The sequence below is a fragment of the Garra rufa genome, chromosome 2, assembly GCF_049309525.1.
Source record: "Garra rufa chromosome 2, GarRuf1.0, whole genome shotgun sequence".
Lineage (NCBI taxonomy): Eukaryota > Metazoa > Chordata > Actinopteri > Cypriniformes > Cyprinidae > Garra > Garra rufa.
In genome coordinates this window covers 62,464,063-62,482,346 of record NC_133362.1, presented here as the reverse complement: position 1 = coordinate 62,482,346, position 18,284 = coordinate 62,464,063, and the positions used below count along the sequence as shown (strand labels likewise).

The 18,284-nt window shown below is 45.9% G+C and overlaps 1 protein-coding gene and 19 non-coding genes across 20 annotated transcripts in view; 6 read left to right on the top strand and 14 right to left on the bottom strand.

The window, feature by feature from the left end:
- The window catches only part of LOC141325654 (uncharacterized), a 246,712-nt gene that overhangs the window by 39,480 nt on the left and 188,948 nt on the right, over window positions 1-18,284 (bottom strand). The gene's annotated exons all lie outside the window — the stretch shown is intronic.
- On the bottom strand, window positions 4,371-4,486 carry LOC141327125 (U5 spliceosomal RNA). Its single transcript, XR_012354440.1, has one exon. It is a non-coding gene; the product is annotated as a U5 spliceosomal RNA (small nuclear RNA).
- On the bottom strand, window positions 5,701-5,772 carry trnag-ucc (transfer RNA glycine (anticodon UCC)). The gene has a single exon. It is a non-coding gene; the product is annotated as a tRNA-Gly (tRNA).
- On the bottom strand, window positions 6,278-6,393 carry LOC141327339 (U5 spliceosomal RNA). Its single transcript, XR_012354640.1, has one exon. It is a non-coding gene; the product is annotated as a U5 spliceosomal RNA (small nuclear RNA).
- trnad-guc (transfer RNA aspartic acid (anticodon GUC)) lies at window positions 7,433-7,504 on the top strand. Its single transcript has one exon. It is a non-coding gene; the product is annotated as a tRNA-Asp (tRNA).
- trnag-ucc (transfer RNA glycine (anticodon UCC)) lies at window positions 7,608-7,679 on the bottom strand. The gene has a single exon. It is a non-coding gene; the product is annotated as a tRNA-Gly (tRNA).
- On the bottom strand, window positions 8,185-8,300 carry LOC141327124 (U5 spliceosomal RNA). Its single transcript, XR_012354439.1, has one exon. It is a non-coding gene; the product is annotated as a U5 spliceosomal RNA (small nuclear RNA).
- On the top strand, window positions 9,340-9,411 carry trnad-guc (transfer RNA aspartic acid (anticodon GUC)). The gene has a single exon. It is a non-coding gene; the product is annotated as a tRNA-Asp (tRNA).
- Window positions 10,092-10,207, bottom strand: LOC141327123 (U5 spliceosomal RNA). Its single transcript, XR_012354438.1, has one exon. It is a non-coding gene; the product is annotated as a U5 spliceosomal RNA (small nuclear RNA).
- On the top strand, window positions 11,245-11,316 carry trnad-guc (transfer RNA aspartic acid (anticodon GUC)). The gene has a single exon. It is a non-coding gene; the product is annotated as a tRNA-Asp (tRNA).
- trnag-ucc (transfer RNA glycine (anticodon UCC)) lies at window positions 11,420-11,491 on the bottom strand. Its single transcript has one exon. It is a non-coding gene; the product is annotated as a tRNA-Gly (tRNA).
- Window positions 11,997-12,112, bottom strand: LOC141327122 (U5 spliceosomal RNA). Its single transcript, XR_012354437.1, has one exon. It is a non-coding gene; the product is annotated as a U5 spliceosomal RNA (small nuclear RNA).
- trnag-gcc (transfer RNA glycine (anticodon GCC)) lies at window positions 12,512-12,582 on the top strand. Its single transcript has one exon. It is a non-coding gene; the product is annotated as a tRNA-Gly (tRNA).
- Window positions 13,904-14,019, bottom strand: LOC141327120 (U5 spliceosomal RNA). Its single transcript, XR_012354435.1, has one exon. It is a non-coding gene; the product is annotated as a U5 spliceosomal RNA (small nuclear RNA).
- On the top strand, window positions 15,059-15,130 carry trnad-guc (transfer RNA aspartic acid (anticodon GUC)). Its single transcript has one exon. It is a non-coding gene; the product is annotated as a tRNA-Asp (tRNA).
- trnag-ucc (transfer RNA glycine (anticodon UCC)) lies at window positions 15,234-15,305 on the bottom strand. The gene has a single exon. It is a non-coding gene; the product is annotated as a tRNA-Gly (tRNA).
- LOC141327338 (U5 spliceosomal RNA) lies at window positions 15,811-15,926 on the bottom strand. Its single transcript, XR_012354639.1, has one exon. It is a non-coding gene; the product is annotated as a U5 spliceosomal RNA (small nuclear RNA).
- trnad-guc (transfer RNA aspartic acid (anticodon GUC)) lies at window positions 16,966-17,037 on the top strand. The gene has a single exon. It is a non-coding gene; the product is annotated as a tRNA-Asp (tRNA).
- Window positions 17,141-17,212, bottom strand: trnag-ucc (transfer RNA glycine (anticodon UCC)). Its single transcript has one exon. It is a non-coding gene; the product is annotated as a tRNA-Gly (tRNA).
- LOC141327337 (U5 spliceosomal RNA) lies at window positions 17,718-17,833 on the bottom strand. Its single transcript, XR_012354638.1, has one exon. It is a non-coding gene; the product is annotated as a U5 spliceosomal RNA (small nuclear RNA).

Sequence of the window (18,284 nt, the reverse complement as noted above, 5' to 3'; positions counted from 1 at the left end):
TTATCAGAAAACCATCTCTCCAGCATTACTGGAGCACCGACCCGTTACTGCAGACCCCTTTCGTTGGAACACTGTTTTCACAGGACCGCTTCCTCCTGCTCCTCCGTTGTCTGCATTTCTCCAACAATGCAACAGCTAGTCAGCAGGAACCACTGCACAAAATAAGACACATATTTACTGCAGTTACCTCCTCTTGTCATGTTTTTGTCCCATATAAAGATCTCTGCGTGGACAAATCACTGATGAAATGGAAAGGTAGGCTGGCCTTCTGTCAGTACATCTCTACGAAAAGAAACCGATTTGGAGTGAAGTTTTTTGTCTTGTGTGATGTGCTGACCGGATATGTGCAAGACATGGTCATTTATACCGGATCCACTACCGACATCTGCCACTATGAGGGGGTTAGGCATTTCTGGTTCGGTTGTAATGACCCTACTTCCACCTTTTCTAGGAAAGGACCACATCCTCTATGTGGACAACTGGTACATCAGTCCATCACTGTTTCAGCAGCTCCTCTCTCACAGCAAAGGGGCCTGTGGAACTGTGGGAGCCAACAGGGTAGGAATGCAGGTTTTCACTGGAAAAATTACAAAAGGGCAAGTTGAGTGCAGACAGAACAGAACACAGCTGTTGGAAAAATGGCATGATAAGAGAGATGTTCTTACGCTTACCACGGCACACTCCTCCAAGATGTCAGCCACAGGAAAAGTTGACCATGTCACTGGAGAGAGGAAGGTCAAGCCTCATTGTGTCCTAGAATACAACAAAAAGATGGGGGCAGTCGACAGGGCTGACATGGTAAAAGGCTTTCTTGAGTGTGTCAGGAAAACAAGAAAGTGGTATGAGAAGATCTTCTTTTATCTGCTTGACACTGCTGTGCTGAACAGCCACATTTTCATGCTGAAGTCCCACAGACCACTGCCCTAGGCAACAGGACTAGGCAGCACTGCAATTTCTGCTTCTACAGCTCTCAGAAGAGGCACCTCACAAAGTACATGAGTGTGCCATGCAACACTCCATTGTGTGCCACTCCATGTTTTGAAGAGTACCACACTCTAACAAATTAATATCAGCTCTAATAATACATGTAAATAATTATAATACTTAATTTTTTAAACAATTTAATGGAATTTTTTTAAATAATTCTTGTAAAAATATTTGCACTATTTATTTTAGTACATTTGTAAATAATTTGTAATTTATCAATCGTTCTAACCACACTTATATTTTGCATACATCAAATTGAATACTTTTTTGTCCATTCGTTTTTTTTTAATCCAAATTGGTTTCTGCTCCCTATATTTATAGTTGACATGAATAAACATGGTCACAATTTCATACATTGTGCGTTTCTCTTTTCAGTATTTGTAATACATATTAATAAATTAATATACAATATATTATGCTTATTACAGTTTTTTTTCAATTGTTTACACACAATTTTGAAAACCGGGTTCTTTTTTTCAAAATATAATCACAATTATCCAAATACCACACTCAATTTGCAGAATTCCTAGATTGTTTGCAAAATGACACACTTCAGTCAAAACATACACATTTCAGTCAAAACATATACAAATATTTGTGAAAATGCTATTAGTTTTCATTTAACCCTCAATGATCAGACACTATTGCAGACAGTTTCACACTGCTGTGATAAATAAAAAACACATTTGTAAAAAAAACTAATTTTAGGAAATAGCATGTGCTAGATTTTTGGGCAGACATTGTTATGTAAGGGATCATTTCGATGGCAAAACAAAATAGTGACAAACCCACAACATTCATCATGATTAGTTTGAGATATAGGGAGAATGTACACAAATAGGCCTACTATAAACTTACCAAGCACTGCACAACACTGATGCTGCAGACTGAATATTTCAAGTATTTATTTCAATTCAAGAAATACAGTATTTCTTACAATAATCAGTTACAGTAATCAACCAACAATGAAATCATTGAAACAAATAAAATCTGTAGACAAATAAAAATTACTGCATGAAGTACATACAGTTTGACTCTGAAAAAAAAGCAACACAAATACTGTAACTATTCCTCATCTTTCCGTCTGGCTGGATCAGGCCATAAGATTTCATCCACATCATTTTTGATGAATACAGGTGAACTCACCTGCTGCCTTTTATAGCACACCTGAGTGCTGCGTTTTCAAATTCTGAAATTTCAAGTTCTTTTACAGTTTTTTCCAATTGCTAACACACAATTTTTCAAACTGGTCTGGTTTTATCAAAATACTTAACACAATTCACAAAACCACACACCCAAACTGCAAAATACCTCATATATCCTGTAAAATGAAGCACTGCAACCGAAACTACACATAGCATTATCAAAATCAAACTTTTGCATGAAATGGCACACACTTCATTCATATTACCAGATTTTTGCCTAACCAACTACACACTCTTGGGCATAATGGAAAGCACCCCCATCTTTAGTATGCTTTGCCATAATACTAAAATATGTATCAGATTGTTCACATTCACAGAAATATGCAGATACACACACATCCTGTTGCAACATTTTTTTATTTTATATTTTTTTCACTACAGTAAACAAGTCAGTGCAACATATGCACAGCAGATATATTTACATGGGACTGAACAAAAATATTCTTACAAAAAACAGTAGACTGCAAAATAAAATTTCAGAAAAAATATATTACAGTTAAAAAAAGAAAAAAAAAAAAAGGTTCTCACCTGTGGTCTTTTTACATCCTGATTGAAGTGTTCACAATTAACCATTGAGGTGTTTGGCCAGGTGGCACATGTAATTGGCCAATTAGCTCATGCAGTGTAATTTTGAATAGCAGTGTTTTGAAATGGCAAGCATGTGACTTTATGTCAGATTGTTGTGTCTTATGCAGAGAACTGTTTTCAGTGCATTTAAAAAGTGTCATTTTGAATTACAAAATGTGTGTAAAGCAGAAAATGTGTTTAGACTTTTGGAGACTTGAGAAGAAGTTTTGTTCTCTGTGTGTCAGTTTAAATAATTGTGCTGTGCATGTCATTTTAGTGTGTTAGCAATTGGAAAAAACTGTAATTAAGTTGTGTGTGTGTTTGCATGCATGTGTGTAAGGTTCTTTAAAATGAAGCCTGATTTACTTGAAGGAGCTCCAACCTTTGCATACCGACCAACCCCCGTTCCCTGCCGAATCTTTTCAGAAACTCATTAGTCCGTCTATATTCGTCAAATGCCTATAAAACTTGTTCACTTTATCTATAGGTTGACGAAGTTTAGCAGTGGGCAATATACTCGTAAATGCGGTGTTAATTCCAAACGTTCTCCCTCCTTTCCGAGCATTGGTGGTTCAGTGGTAGAATTCTAGCAGTGGGCGATAGGATCCACGTAAATGCGATGTTACTGCCACAAGATTTCCCATCCTTTTTTTCATGTTCCCATTATGAAAAGTAAAAAAAAATAGTAATAATAGTAAAGTGGTCCAAATGAGGACCCCCTGTAATGTGTAGCATTCAAGATATTGGGAGACTCAATAAGATCAAGGCAGGTTGATTTGTTTTTTTCATGGAGTAGTGGCTCCTTATGCTGATGTCGGTGAAGTCAAGTCGGCTGGGGGCGAAGCACAGCGGGTACAGCTCCTCGTTAGTATAGTGGACTGTATCTCCGCCTGTCACGCGGAAGACCGGGGTTCGATTCCCCGACGGGGAGACCCAGCTCTTTGCTGCTGCTGAACGACTCATCCAAAAGATTTTGGTGCTGACAGAGGTCACAGAAGGAGTTCTGCTTCAACGTCAGCCAGAGCCAAAACAAATGCGTTGGCCGGGAATCGAACCCGGGTCAACTGCTTGGAAGGCAGCTATGCTCACCACTATAACACCAACGCAAGTTCCCGACTCCAGCTTTTAGCCATCTCAAAAGAATGCTTGAAATGCACAAGTCACTGATAGGGCAAAAGGAGCTGAAGCCATCTTTGTTTGTATCCCGTCATGTACGAGAGAGTGCTGTCTTTCCATGCGGGCTAAAGAAATCTGGAGCTGCGACGCAGAAAGCGCAAAGGCCGCAAGTACAGAACGTGGTGAGGCGCGCTTCGTTCCACCGCCCATTGGCTGGTGGCCAGTTTTACTCTTGACACTCCAATACAGCTCTGTTGCGAGCAGAAAAGAATGCTGGAAGTACATAAGTCACTGACAGGGCCAAAGTAGCTGAAGCCCAAGGTTTGGATCCCATCATGTCATGAGAGTGCTGTCTTTCCATGCTGGCTGAAAAAAAATGTGAAGTTGCGACACAGGAAGCGCAAAGGCTGCAAACACGGTCCACGAGAAAGCACGCTTTGCTCCAATGCACATTGGTGTGTGGTCAGATTTAGTCTGCTATTGAAACTGCAGTGCAGCTCTGCTGTGAGCAGAGCACCCAAAAATACAGGTCACTCAGAAAGGTTCCCCTCCACGGAAATCTTTAGTAAAAGGCGAAAGATTTATGCGTCTATGAAGAGAAACTCGAGTTGTGTGCCCATGCGCTTGAGCATGTGCGCTCCCTGTGGTAAACCACTATACTCACAAAGGGTAATCTAGGGTGCCGATAAGATTTTCATCTCCCCCTCACTCCAAATGGGAGGAGTAAAAGTTAAAAAGTCTCTTCCATCATCCATTCTCGCCTGCCACACAGGAGGCCTGGCTCTGATTCCCGGGCAAATGCAGGAACAGAGTTCTTTTAAGTAAGGGGTGTGTGTTTGCATGTGTGTGGGATTCTTTAAAATGAGCCTTGAAGGCCAAGCCTGATTTGCTAGAAGGAGCTCCAAACTTTGCATATTGACCCAACCCCCCTTTACCTGGATTTGACGTGTAACAGTTACGCACCATTACTAAATCCAGGGCAATGTGAAGGCCGAAAGTCTCCCAGCCGAGCATTGGTGGTTCAGTGGTAGTATTCTCGCCTGCCACGCGGGAGACCCGGGTCCGATTCCCGGCCAATGCAGGAACGGAGTGCTTTTAATTAAGTTGTGTGTGTGCTTGCATGTGTGTAAGGTTCTTTAAAATGAAGCCTGATTTACTTGAAGGAGCTCCAACCTTTGCATACCGACCAACCCCCGTTCCCTGCCGAATCTTTTCAGAAACTCATTAGTCCGTCTATATTCGTCAAATGCCTATAAAACTTGTTCACTTTATCTATAGGTTGACGAAGTTTAGCAGTGGGCAATATACTCGTAAATGCGGTGTTAATTCCAAACGTTCTCCCTCCTTTCCGAGCATTGGTGGTTCAGTGGTAGAATTCTAGCAGTGGGCGATATGATCCACGTAAATGCGATGTTACTGCCACATGATTTCCCATCCTTTTTTTCATGTTCCCATTATGAAAAGTAAAAAAAAATAGTAATAATAGTAAAGTGGTCCAAATGAGGACCCCCTGTAATGTGTAGCATTCAAGATATTGGGAGACTCAATAAGATCAAGGCAGGTTGATTTGTTTTTTTCATGGAGTAGTGGCTCCTTATGCTGATGTCGGTGAAGTCAAGTCGGCTGGGGGCGAAGCACAGCGGGTACAGCTCCTCGTTAGTATAGTGGACAGTATCTCCGCCTGTCACGCGGAAGACCGGGGTTCGATTCCCTGACGGGGAGACCCAGCTCTTTGCTGCTGCTGAACGACTCATCCAAAAGATTTTGGTGCTGACAGAGGTCACAGAAGGAGTTCTGCTTCAACGTCAGCCAGAGCCAAAACAAATGCGTTGGCCGGGAATCGAACCCGGGTCAACTGCTTGGAAGGCAGCTATGCTCACCACTATACCACCAACGCAAGTTCCCGACTCCAGCTTTTAGGCATCTCAAAAGAATGCTTGAAATGCACAAGTCACTGATAGGGCAAAAGGAGCTGAAGCCATCTTTGTTTGTATCCCGTCATGTACGAGAGAGTGCTGTCTTTCCATGCGGGCTAAAGAAATCTGGAGCTGCGACGCAGAAAGCGCAAAGGCCGCAAGTACAGAACGTGGTGAGGCGCGCTTCGTTCCACCGCCCATTGGCTGGTGGCCAGTTTTACTCTTGACACTCCAATACAGCTCTGTTGCGAGCAGAAAAGAATGCTGGAAGTACATAAGTCACTGACAGGGCCAAAGTAGCTGAAGCCCAAGGTTTGGATCCCATCATGTCATGAGAGTGCTGTCTTTCCATGCTGGCTGAAAAAAAATGTGAAGTTGCGACACAGGAAGCGCAAAGGCTGCAAACACGGTCCACGAGAAAGCACGCTTTGCTCCAATGCACATTGGTGTGTGGTCAGATTTAGTCTGCTATTGAAACTGCAGTGCAGCTCTGCTGTGAGCAGAGCACCCAAAAATACAGGTCACTCGGAAAGGTTCCCCTCCACGGAAATCTTTAGTAAAAGGCGAAAGATTTCCGCGTCTATGAAGAGAAACTCGAGTTGTGTGCCCATGCGCTTGAGCATGTGCGCTCCCTGTGGTAAACCACTATACTCACAAAGGGTAATCTAGGGTGCCGATAAGATTTTCGTCTCCCCCTCACTCCAAATGGGAGGAGTAAAAGTTAAAAAGTCTCTTCCATCATCCATTCTCGCCTGCCACACAGGAGGCCTGGCTCTGATTCCCGGGCAAATGCAGGAACAGAGTTCTTTTAAGTAAGGGGTGTGTGTTTGCATGTGTGTGGGATTCTTTAAAATGAGCCTTGAAGGCCAAGCCTGATTTGCTAGAAGGAGCTCCAAACTTTGCATATTGACCCAACCCCCCTTTACCTGGATTTAACGTGTAACAGTTACGCACCATTACTAAATCCAGGGCAATGTGAAGGCCGAAGTTCTCCCAGCCGAGCATTGGTGGTTCAGTGGTAGAATTCTCGCCTGCCACGCGGGATACCCGGGTCCGATTCCCGGCCAATGCAGGAACGGAGTGCTTTTAATTAAGTTGTGTGTGTGCTTGCATGTGTGTAAGGTTCTTTAAAATGAAGCCTGATTTACTTGAAGGAGCTCCAACCTTTGCATACCGACCAACCCCCGTTCCCTGCCGAATCTTTTCAGAAACTCATTAGTCCGTCTATATTCGTCAAATGCCTATAAAACTTGTTCACTTTATCTATAGGTTGACGAAGTTTAGCAGTGGGCAATATACTCGTAAATGCGGTGTTAATTCCAAACGTTCTCCCTCCTTTCCGAGCATTGGTGGTTCAGTGGTAGAATTCTAGCAGTGGGCGATATGATCCACGTAAATGCGATGTTACTGCCACATGATTTCCCATCCTTTTTTTCATGTTCCCATTATGAAAAGTAAAAAAAAATAGTAATAATAGTAAAGTGGTCCAAATGAGGACCCCCTGTAATGTGTAGCATTCAAGATATTGGGAGACTCAATAAGATCAAGGCAGGTTGATTTGTTTTTTTCATGGAGTAGTGGCTCCTTATGCTGATGTCGGTGAAGTCAAGTCGGCTGGGGGCGAAGCACAGCGGGTACAGCTCCTCGTTAGTATAGTGGACAGTATCTCCGCCTGTCACGCGGAAGACCGGGGTTCGATTCCCCGACGGGGAGACCCAGCTCTTTGCTGCTGCTGAACGACTCATCCAAAAGATTTTGGTGCTGACAGAGGTCACAGAAGGAGTTCTGCTTCAACGTCAGCCAGAGCCAAAACAAATGCGTTGGCCGGGAATCGAACCCGGGTCAACTGCTTGGAAGGCAGCTATGCTCACCACTATACCACCAACGCAAGTTCCCGACTCCAGCTTTTAGGCATCTCAAAAGAATGCTTGAAATGCACAAGTCACTGATAGGGCAAAAGGAGCTGAAGCCATCTTTGTTTGTATCCCGTCATGTACGAGAGAGTGCTGTCTTTCCATGCGGGCTAAAGAAATCTGGAGCTGCGACGCAGAAAGCGCAAAGGCCGCAAGTACAGAACGTGGTGAGGCGCGCTTCGTTCCACCGCCCATTGGCTGGTGGCCAGTTTTACTCTTGACACTCCAATACAGCTCTGTTGCGAGCAGAAAAGAATGCTGGAAGTACATAAGTCACTGACAGGGCCAAAGTAGCTGAAGCCCAAGATTTGGATCCCATCATGTCATGAGAGTGCTGTCTTTCCATGCTGGCTGAAAAAAAATGTGAAGTTGCGACACAGGAAGCGCAAAGGCTGCAAACACGGTCCACGAGAAAGCACGCTTTGCTCCAATGCACATTGGTGTGTGGTCAGATTTAGTCTGCTATTGAAACTGCAGTGCAGCTCTGCTGTGAGCAGAGCACCCAAAAATACAGGTCACTCAGAAAGGTTCCCCTCCACGGAAATCTTTAGTAAAAGGCGAAAGATTTATGCGTCTATGAAGAGAAACTCGAGTTGTGTGCCCATGCGCTTGAGCATGTGCGCTCCCTGTGGTAAACCACTATACTCACAAAGGGTAATCTAGGGTGCCGATAAGATTTTCGTCTCCCCCTCACTCCAAATGGGAGGAGTAAAAGTTAAAAAGTCTCTTCCATCATCCATTCTCGCCTGCCACACAGGAGGCCTGGCTCTGATTCCCGGGCAAATGCAGGAACAGAGTTCTTTTAAGTAAGGGGTGTGTGTTTGCATGTGTGTGGGATTCTTTAAAATGAGCCTTGAAGGCCAAGCCTGATTTGCTAGAAGGAGCTCCAAACTTTGCATATTGACCCAACCCCCCTTTACCTGGATTTGACGTGTAACAGTTACGCACCATTACTAAATCCAGGGCAATGTGAAGGCCGAAAGTCTCCCAGCCGAGCATTGGTGGTTCAGTGGTAGTATTCTCGCCTGCCACGCGGGAGACCCGGGTCCGATTCCCGGCCAATGCAGGAACGGAGTGCTTTTAATTAAGTTGTGTGTGTGCTTGCATGTGTGTAAGGTTCTTTAAAATGAAGCCTGATTTACTTGAAGGAGCTCCAACCTTTGCATACCGACCAACCCCCGTTCCCTGCCGAATCTTTTCAGAAACTCATTAGTCCGTCTATATTCGTCAAATGCCTATAAAACTTGTTCACTTTATCTATAGGTTGACGAAGTTTAGCAGTGGGCAATATACTCGTAAATGCGGTGTTAATTCCAAACGTTCTCCCTCCTTTCCGAGCATTGGTGGTTCAGTGGTAGAATTCTAGCAGTGGGCGATATGATCCACGTAAATGCGATGTTACTGCCACATGATTTCCCATCCTTTTTTTCATGTTCCCATTATGAAAAGTAAAAAAAAATAGTAATAATAGTAAAGTGGTCCAAATGAGGACCCCCTGTAATGTGTAGCATTCAAGATATTGGGAGACTCAATAAGATCAAGGCAGGTTGATTTGTTTTTTTCATGGAGTAGTGGCTCCTTATGCTGATGTCGGTGAAGTCAAGTCGGCTGGGGGCGAAGCACAGCGGGTACAGCTCCTCGTTAGTATAGTGGACAGTATCTCCGCCTGTCACGCGGAAGACCGGGGTTCGATTCCCCGACGGGGAGACCCAGCTCTTTGCTGCTGCTGAACGACTCATCCAAAAGATTTTGGTGCTGACAGAGGTCACAGAAGGAGTTCTGCTTCAACGTCAGCCAGAGCCAAAACAAATGCGTTGGCCGGGAATCGAACCCGGGTCAACTGCTTGGAAGGCAGCTATGCTCACCACTATACAGCCAACGCAAGTTCCCGACTCCAGCTTTTAGCCATCTCAAAAGAATGCTTGAAATGCACAAGTCACTGATAGGGCAAAAGGAGCTGAAGCCATCTTTGTTTGTATCCCGTCATGTACGAGAGAGTGCTGTCTTTCCATGCGGGCTAAAGAAATCTGGAGCTGCGACGCAGAAAGCGCAAAGGCCGCAAGTACAGAACGTGGTGAGGCGCGCTTCGTTCCACCGCCCATTGGCTGGTGGCCAGTTTTACTCTTGACACTCCAATACAGCTCTGTTGCGAGCAGAAAAGAATGCTGGAAGTACATAAGTCACTGACAGGGCCAAAGTAGCTGAAGCCCAAGGTTTGGATCCCATCATGTCATGAGAGTGCTGTCTTTCCATGCTGGCTGAAAAAAAATGTGAAGTTGCGACACAGGAAGCGCAAAGGCTGCAAACACGGTCCACGAGAAAGCACGCTTTGCTCCAATGCACATTGGTGTGTGGTCAGATTTAGTCTGCTATTGAAACTGCAGTGCAGCTCTGCTGTGAGCAGAGCACCCAAAAATACAGGTCACTCAGAAAGGTTCCCCTCCACGGAAATCTTTAGTAAAAGGCGAAAGATTTATGCGTCTATGAAGAGAAACTCGAGTTGTGTGCCCATGCGCTTGAGCATGTGCGCTCCCTGTGGTAAACCACTATACTCACAAAGGGTAATCTAGGGTGCCGATAAGATTTTCGTCTCCCCCTCACTCCAAATGGGAGGAGTAAAAGTTAAAAAGTCTCTTCCATCATCCATTCTCGCCTGCCACACAGGAGGCCTGGCTCTGATTCCTGGGCAAATGCAGGAACAGAGTTCTTTTAAGTAAGGGGTGTGTGTTTGCATGTGTGTGGGATTCTTTAAAATGAGCCTTGAAGGCCAAGCCTGATTTGCTAGAAGGAGCTCCAAACTTTGCATATTGACCCAACCCCCCTTTACCTGGATTTGACGTGTAACAGTTACGCACCATTACTAAATCCAGGGCAATGTGAAGGCCGAAGTTCTCCCAGCCGAGCATTGGTGGTTCAGTGGTAGAATTCTCGCCTCCCACACGGGATACCCGGGTCCGATTCCTGGCCAATGCAGGAACGGAGTGCTTTTAATTAAGTTGTGTGTGTGCTTGCATGTGTGTAAGGTTCTTTAAAATGAAGCCTGATTTACTTGAAGGAGCTCCAACCTTTGCATACCGACCAACCCCCGTTCCCTGCCGAATCTTTTCAGAAACTCATTAGTCCGTCTATATTCGTCAAATGCCTATAAAACTTGTTCACTTTATCTATAGGTTGACGAAGTTTAGCAGTGGGCAATATACTCGTAAATGCGGTGTTAATTCCAAACGTTCTCCCTCCTTTCCGAGCATTGGTGGTTCAGTGGTAGAATTCTAGCAGTGGGCGATATGATCCACGTAAATGCGATGTTACTGCCACATGATTTCCCATCCTTTTTTCATGTTCCCATTATGAAAAGTAAAAAAAATAGTAATAATAGTAAAGTGGTCCAAATGAGGACCCCCTGTAATGTGTAGCATTCAAGATATTGGGAGACTCAATAAGATCAAGGCAGGTTGATTTGTTTTTTTCATGGAGTAGTGGCTCCTTATGCTGATGTCGGTGAAGTCAAGTCGGCTGGGGGCGAAGCACAGCGGGTACAGCTCCTCGTTAGTATAGTGGACAGTATCTCCGCCTGTCACGCGGAAGACCGGGGTTCGATTCCCCGACGGGGAGACCCAGCTCTTTGCTGCTGCTGAACGACTCATCCAAAAGATTTTGGTGCTGACAGAGGTCACAGAAGGAGTTCTGCTTCAACGTCAGCCAGAGCCAAAACAAATGCGTTGGCCGGGAATCGAACCCGGGTCAACTGCTTGGAAGGCAGCTATGCTCACCACTATACCACCAACGCAAGTTCCCGAGTCCAGCTTTTAGGCATCTCAAAAGAATGCTTGAAATGCACAAGTCACTGATAGGGCAAAAGGAGCTGAAGCCATCTTTGTTTGTATCCCGTCATGTACGAGAGAGTGCTGTCTTTCCATGCGGGCTAAAGAAATCTGGAGCTGCGACGCAGAAAGCGCAAAGGCCGCAAGTACAGAACGTGGTGAGGCGCGCTTCGTTCCACCGCCCATTGGCTGGTGGCCAGTTTTACTCTTGACACTCCAATACAGCTCTGTTGCGAGCAGAAAAGAATGCTGGAAGTACATAAGTCACTGACAGGGCCAAAGTAGCTGAAGCCCAAGGTTTGGATCCCATCATGTCATGAGAGTGCTGTCTTTCCATGCTGGCTGAAAAAAAATGTGAAGTTGCGACACAGGAAGCGCAAAGGCTGCAAACACGGTCCACGAGAAAGCACGCTTTGCTCCAATGCACATTGGTGTGTGGTCAGATTTAGTCTGCTATTGAAACTGCAGTGCAGCTCTGCTGTGAGCAGAGCACCCAAAAATACAGGTCACTCAGAAAGGTTCCCCTCCACGGAAATCTTTAGTAAAAGGCGAAAGATTTATGCGTCTATGAAGAGAAACTCGAGTTGTGTGCCCATGCGCTTGAGCATGTGCGCTCCCTGTGGTAAACCACTATACTCACAAAGGGTAATCTAGGGTGCCGATAAGATTTTCGTCTCCCCCTCACTCCAAATGGGAGGAGTAAAAGTTAAAAAGTCTCTTCCATCATCCATTCTCGCCTGCCACACAGGAGGCCTGGCTCTGATTCCCGGGCAAATGCAGGAACAGAGTTCTTTTAAGTAAGGGGTGTGTGTTTGCATGTGTGTGGGATTCTTTAAAATGAGCCTTGAAGGCCAAGCCTGATTTGCTAGAAGGAGCTCCAAACTTTGCATATTGACCCAACCCCCCTTTACCTGGATTTGACGTGTAACAGTTACGCACCATTACTAAATCCAGGGCAATGTGAAGGCCGAAGTTCTCCCAGCCGAGCATTGGTGGTTCAGTGGTAGAATTCTCGCCTGCCACGCGGGAGACCCGGGTCCGATTCCCGGCCAATGCAGGAACGGAGTGCTTTTAATTAAGTTGTGTGTGTGCTTGCATGTGTGTAAGGTTCTTTAAAATGAAGCCTGATTTACTTGAAGGAGCTCCAACCTTTGCATACCGACCAACCCCCGTTCCCTGCCGAATCTTTTCAGAAACTCATTAGTCCGTCTATATTCGTCAAATGCCTATAAAACTTGTTCACTTTATCTATAGGTTGACGAAGTTTAGCAGTGGGCAATATACTCGTAAATGCGGTGTTAATTCCAAACGTTCTCCCTCCTTTCCGAGCATTGGTGGTTCAGTGGTAGAATTCTAGCAGTGGGCGATAGGATCCACGTAAATGCGATGTTACTGCCACAAGATTTCCCATCCTTTTTTTCATGTTCCCATTATGAAAAGTAAAAAAAAATAGTAATAATAGTAAAGTGGTCCAAATGAGGACCCCCTGTAATGTGTAGCATTCAAGATATTGGGAGACTCAATAAGATCAAGGCAGGTTGATTTGTTTTTTTCATGGAGTAGTGGCTCCTTATGCTGATGTCGGTGAAGTCAAGTCGGCTGGGGGCGAAGCACAGCGGGTACAGCTCCTCGTTAGTATAGTGGACTGTATCTCCGCCTGTCACGCGGAAGACCGGGGTTCGATTCCCCGACGGGGAGACCCAGCTCTTTGCTGCTGCTGAACGACTCATCCAAAAGATTTTGGTGCTGACAGAGGTCACAGAAGGAGTTCTGCTTCAACGTCAGCCAGAGCCAAAACAAATGCGTTGGCCGGGAATCGAACCCGGGTCAACTGCTTGGAAGGCAGCTATGCTCACCACTATAACACCAACGCAAGTTCCCGACTCCAGCTTTTAGCCATCTCAAAAGAATGCTTGAAATGCACAAGTCACTGATAGGGCAAAAGGAGCTGAAGCCATCTTTGTTTGTATCCCGTCATGTACGAGAGAGTGCTGTCTTTCCATGCGGGCTAAAGAAATCTGGAGCTGCGACGCAGAAAGCGCAAAGGCCGCAAGTACAGAACGTGGTGAGGCGCGCTTCGTTCCACCGCCCATTGGCTGGTGGCCAGTTTTACTCTTGACACTCCAATACAGCTCTGTTGCGAGCAGAAAAGAATGCTGGAAGTACATAAGTCACTGACAGGGCCAAAGTAGCTGAAGCCCAAGGTTTGGATCCCATCATGTCATGAGAGTGCTGTCTTTCCATGCTGGCTGAAAAAAAATGTGAAGTTGCGACACAGGAAGCGCAAAGGCTGCAAACACGGTCCACGAGAAAGCACGCTTTGCTCCAATGCACATTGGTGTGTGGTCAGATTTAGTCTGCTATTGAAACTGCAGTGCAGCTCTGCTGTGAGCAGAGCACCCAAAAATACAGGTCACTCAGAAAGGTTCCCCTCCACGGAAATCTTTAGTAAAAGGCGAAAGATTTATGCGTCTATGAAGAGAAACTCGAGTTGTGTGCCCATGCGCTTGAGCATGTGCGCTCCCTGTGGTAAACCACTATACTCACAAAGGGTAATCTAGGGTGCCGATAAGATTTTCATCTCCCCCTCACTCCAAATGGGAGGAGTAAAAATTAAAAAGTCTCTTCCATCATCCATTCTCGCCTGCCACACAGGAGGCCTGGCTCTGATTCCCGGGCAAATGCAGGAACAGAGTTCTTTTAAGTAAGGGGTGTGTGTTTGCATGTGTGTGGGATTCTTTAAAATGAGCCTTGAAGGCCAAGCCTGATTTGCTAGAAGGAGCTCCAAACTTTGCATATTGACCCAACCCCCCTTTACCTGGATTTGACGTGTAACAGTTACGCACCATTACTAAATCCAGGGCAATGTGAAGGCCGAAAGTCTCCCAGCCGAGCATTGGTGGTTCAGTGGTAGTATTCTCGCCTGCCACGCGGGAGACCCGGGTCCGATTCCCGGCCAATGCAGGAACGGAGTGCTTTTAATTAAGTTGTGTGTGTGCTTGCATGTGTGTAAGGTTCTTTAAAATGAAGCCTGATTTACTTGAAGGAGCTCCAACCTTTGCATACCGACCAACCCCCGTTCCCTGCCGAATCTTTTCAGAAACTCATTAGTCCGTCTATATTCGTCAAATGCCTATAAAACTTGTTCACTTTATCTATAGGTTGACGAAGTTTAGCAGTGGGCAATATACTCGTAAATGCGGTGTTAATTCCAAACGTTCTCCCTCCTTTCCGAGCATTGGTGGTTCAGTGGTAGAATTCTAGCAGTGGGCGATATGATCCACGTAAATGCGATGTTACTGCCACATGATTTCCCATCCTTTTTTTCATGTTCCCATTATGAAAAGTAAAAAAAAATAGTAATAATAGTAAAGTGGTCCAAATGAGGACCCCCTGTAATGTGTAGCATTCAAGATATTGGGAGACTCAATAAGATCAAGGCAGGTTGATTTGTTTTTTTCATGGAGTAGTGGCTCCTTATGCTGATGTCGGTGAAGTCAAGTCGGCTGGGGGCGAAGCACAGCGGGTACAGCTCCTCGTTAGTATAGTGGACAGTATCTCCGCCTGTCACGCGGAAGACCGGGGTTCGATTCCCCGACGGGGAGACCCAGCTCTTTGCTGCTGCTGAACGACTCATCCAAAAGATTTTGGTGCTGACAGAGGTCACAGAAGGAGTTCTGCTTCAACGTCAGCCAGAGCCAAAACAAATGCGTTGGCCGGGAATCGAACCCGGGTCAACTGCTTGGAAGGCAGCTATGCTCACCACTATACCACCAACGCAAGTTCCCGACTCCAGCTTTTAGGCATCTCAAAAGAATGCTTGAAATGCACAAGTCACTGATAGGGCAAAAGGAGCTGAAGCCATCTTTGTTTGTATCCCGTCATGTACGAGAGAGTGCTGTCTTTCCATGCGGGCTAAAGAAATCTGGAGCTGCGACGCAGAAAGCGCAAAGGCCGCAAGTACAGAACGTGGTGAGGCGCGCTTCGTTCCACCGCCCATTGGCTGGTGGCCAGTTTTACTCTTGACACTCCAATACAGCTCTGTTGCGAGCAGAAAAGAATGCTGGAAGTACATAAGTCACTGACAGGGCCAAAGTAGCTGAAGCCCAAGGTTTGGATCCCATCATGTCATGAGAGTGCTGTCTTTCCATGCTGGCTGAAAAAAAATGTGAAGTTGCGACACAGGAAGCGCAAAGGCTGCAAACACGGTCCACGAGAAAGCACGCTTTGCTCCAATGCACATTGGTGTGTGGTCAGATTTAGTCTGCTATTGAAACTGCAGTGCAGCTCTGCTGTGAGCAGAGCACCCAAAAATACAGGTCACTCGGAAAGGTTCCCCTCCACGGAAATCTTTAGTAAAAGGCGAAAGATTTCCGCGTCTATGAAGAGAAACTCGAGTTGTGTGCCCATGCGCTTGAGCATGTGCGCTCCCTGTGGTAAACCACTATACTCACAAAGGGTAATCTAGGGTGCCGATAAGATTTTCGTCTCCCCCTCACTCCAAATGGGAGGAGTAAAAGTTAAAAAGTCTCTTCCATCATCCATTCTCGCCTGCCACACAGGAGGCCTGGCTCTGATTCCCGGGCAAATGCAGGAACAGAGTTCTTTTAAGTAAGGGGTGTGTGTTTGCATGTGTGTGGGATTCTTTAAAATGAGCCTTGAAGGCCAAGCCTGATTTGCTAGAAGGAGCTCCAAACTTTGCATATTGACCCAACCCCCCTTTACCTGGATTTGACGTGTAACAGTTACGCACCATTACTAAATCCAGGGCAATGTGAAGGCCGAAGTTCTCCCAGCCGAGCATTGGTGGTTCAGTGGTAGAATTCTCGCCTGCCACGCGGGATACCCGGGTCCGATTCCCGGCCAATGCAGGAACGGAGTGCTTTTAATTAAGTTGTGTGTGTGCTTGCATGTGTGTAAGGTTCTTTAAAATGAAGCCTGATTTACTTGAAGGAGCTCCAACCTTTGCATACCGACCAACCCCCGTTCCCTGCCGAATCTTTTCAGAAACTCATTAGTCCGTCTATATTCGTCAAATGCCTATAAAACTTGTTCACTTTATCTATAGGTTGACGAAGTTTAGCAGTGGGCAATATACTCGTAAATGCGGTGTTAATTCCAAACGTTCTCCCTCCTTTCCGAGCATTGGTGGTTCAGTGGTAGAATTCTAGCAGTGGGCGATATGATCCACGTAAATGCGATGTTACTGCCACATGATTTCCCATCCTTTTTTTCATGTTCCCATTATGAAAAGTAAAAAAAAATAGTAATAATAGTAAAGTGGTCCAAATGAGGACCCCCTGTAATGTGTAGCATTCAAGATATTGGGAGACTCAATAAGATCAAGGCAGGTTGATTTGTTTTTTTCATGGAGTAGTGGCTCCTTATGCTGATGTCGGTGAAGTCAAGTCGGCTGGGGGCGAAGCACAGCGGGTACAGCTCCTCGTTAGTATAGTGGACAGTATCTCCGCCTGTCACGCGGAAGACCGGGGTTCGATTCCCCGACGGGGAGACCCAGCTCTTTGCTGCTGCTGAACGACTCATCCAAAAGATTTTGGTGCTGACAGAGGTCACAGAAGGAGTTCTGCTTCAACGTCAGCCAGAGCCAAAACAAATGCGTTGGCCGGGAATCGAACCCGGGTCAACTGCTTGGAAGGCAGCTATGCTCACCACTATACCACCAACGCAAGTTCCCGACTCCAGCTTTTAGGCATCTCAAAAGAATGCTTGAAATGCACAAGTCACTGATAGGGCAAAAGGAGCTGAAGCCATCTTTGTTTGTATCCCGTCATGTACGAGAGAGTGCTGTCTTTCCATGCGGGCTAAAGAAATCTGGAGCTGCGACGCAGAAAGCGCAAAGGCCGCAAGTACAGAACGTGGTGAGGCGCGCTTCGTTCCACCGCCCATTGGCTGGTGGCCAGTTTTACTCTTGACACTCCAATACAGCTCTGTTGCGAGCAGAAAAGAATGCTGGAAGTACATAAGTCACTGACAGGGCCAAAGTAGCTGAAGCCCAAGGTTTGGATCCCATCATGTCATGAGAGTGCTGTCTTTCCATGCTGGCTGAAAAAAAATGTGAAGTTGCGACACAGGAAGCGCAAAGGCTGCAAACACGGTCCACGAGAAAGCACGCTTTGCTCCAATGCACATTGGTGTGTGGTCAGATTTAGTCTGCTATTGAAACTGCAGTGCAGCTCTGCTGTGAGCAGAGCACCCAAAAATACAGGTCACTCGGAAAGGTTCCCCTCCACGGAAATCTTTAGTAAAAGGCGAAAGATTTCCGCGTCTATGAAGAGAAACTCGAGTTGTGTGCCCATGCGCTTGAGCATGTGCGCTCCCTGTGGTAAACCACTATACTCACAAAGGGTAATCTAGGGTGCCGATAAGATTTTCGTCTCCCCCTCACTCCAAATGGGAGGAGTAAAAGTTAAAAAGTCTCTTCCATCATCCATTCTCGCCTGCCACACAGGAGGCCTGGCTCTGATTCCCGGGCAAATGCAGGAACAGAGTTCTTTTAAGTAAGGGGTGTGTGTTTGCATGTGTGTGGGATTCTTTAAAATGAGCCTTGAAGGCCAAGCCTGATTTGCTAGAAGGAGCTCCAAACTTTGCATATTGACCCAACCCCCCTTTACCTGGATTTGACGTGTAACAGTTACGCACCATTACTAAATCCAGGGCAATGTGAAGGCCGAAAGTCTCCCAGCCGAGCATTGGTGGTTCAGTGGTAGTATTCTCGCCTGCCACGCGGGAGACCCGGGT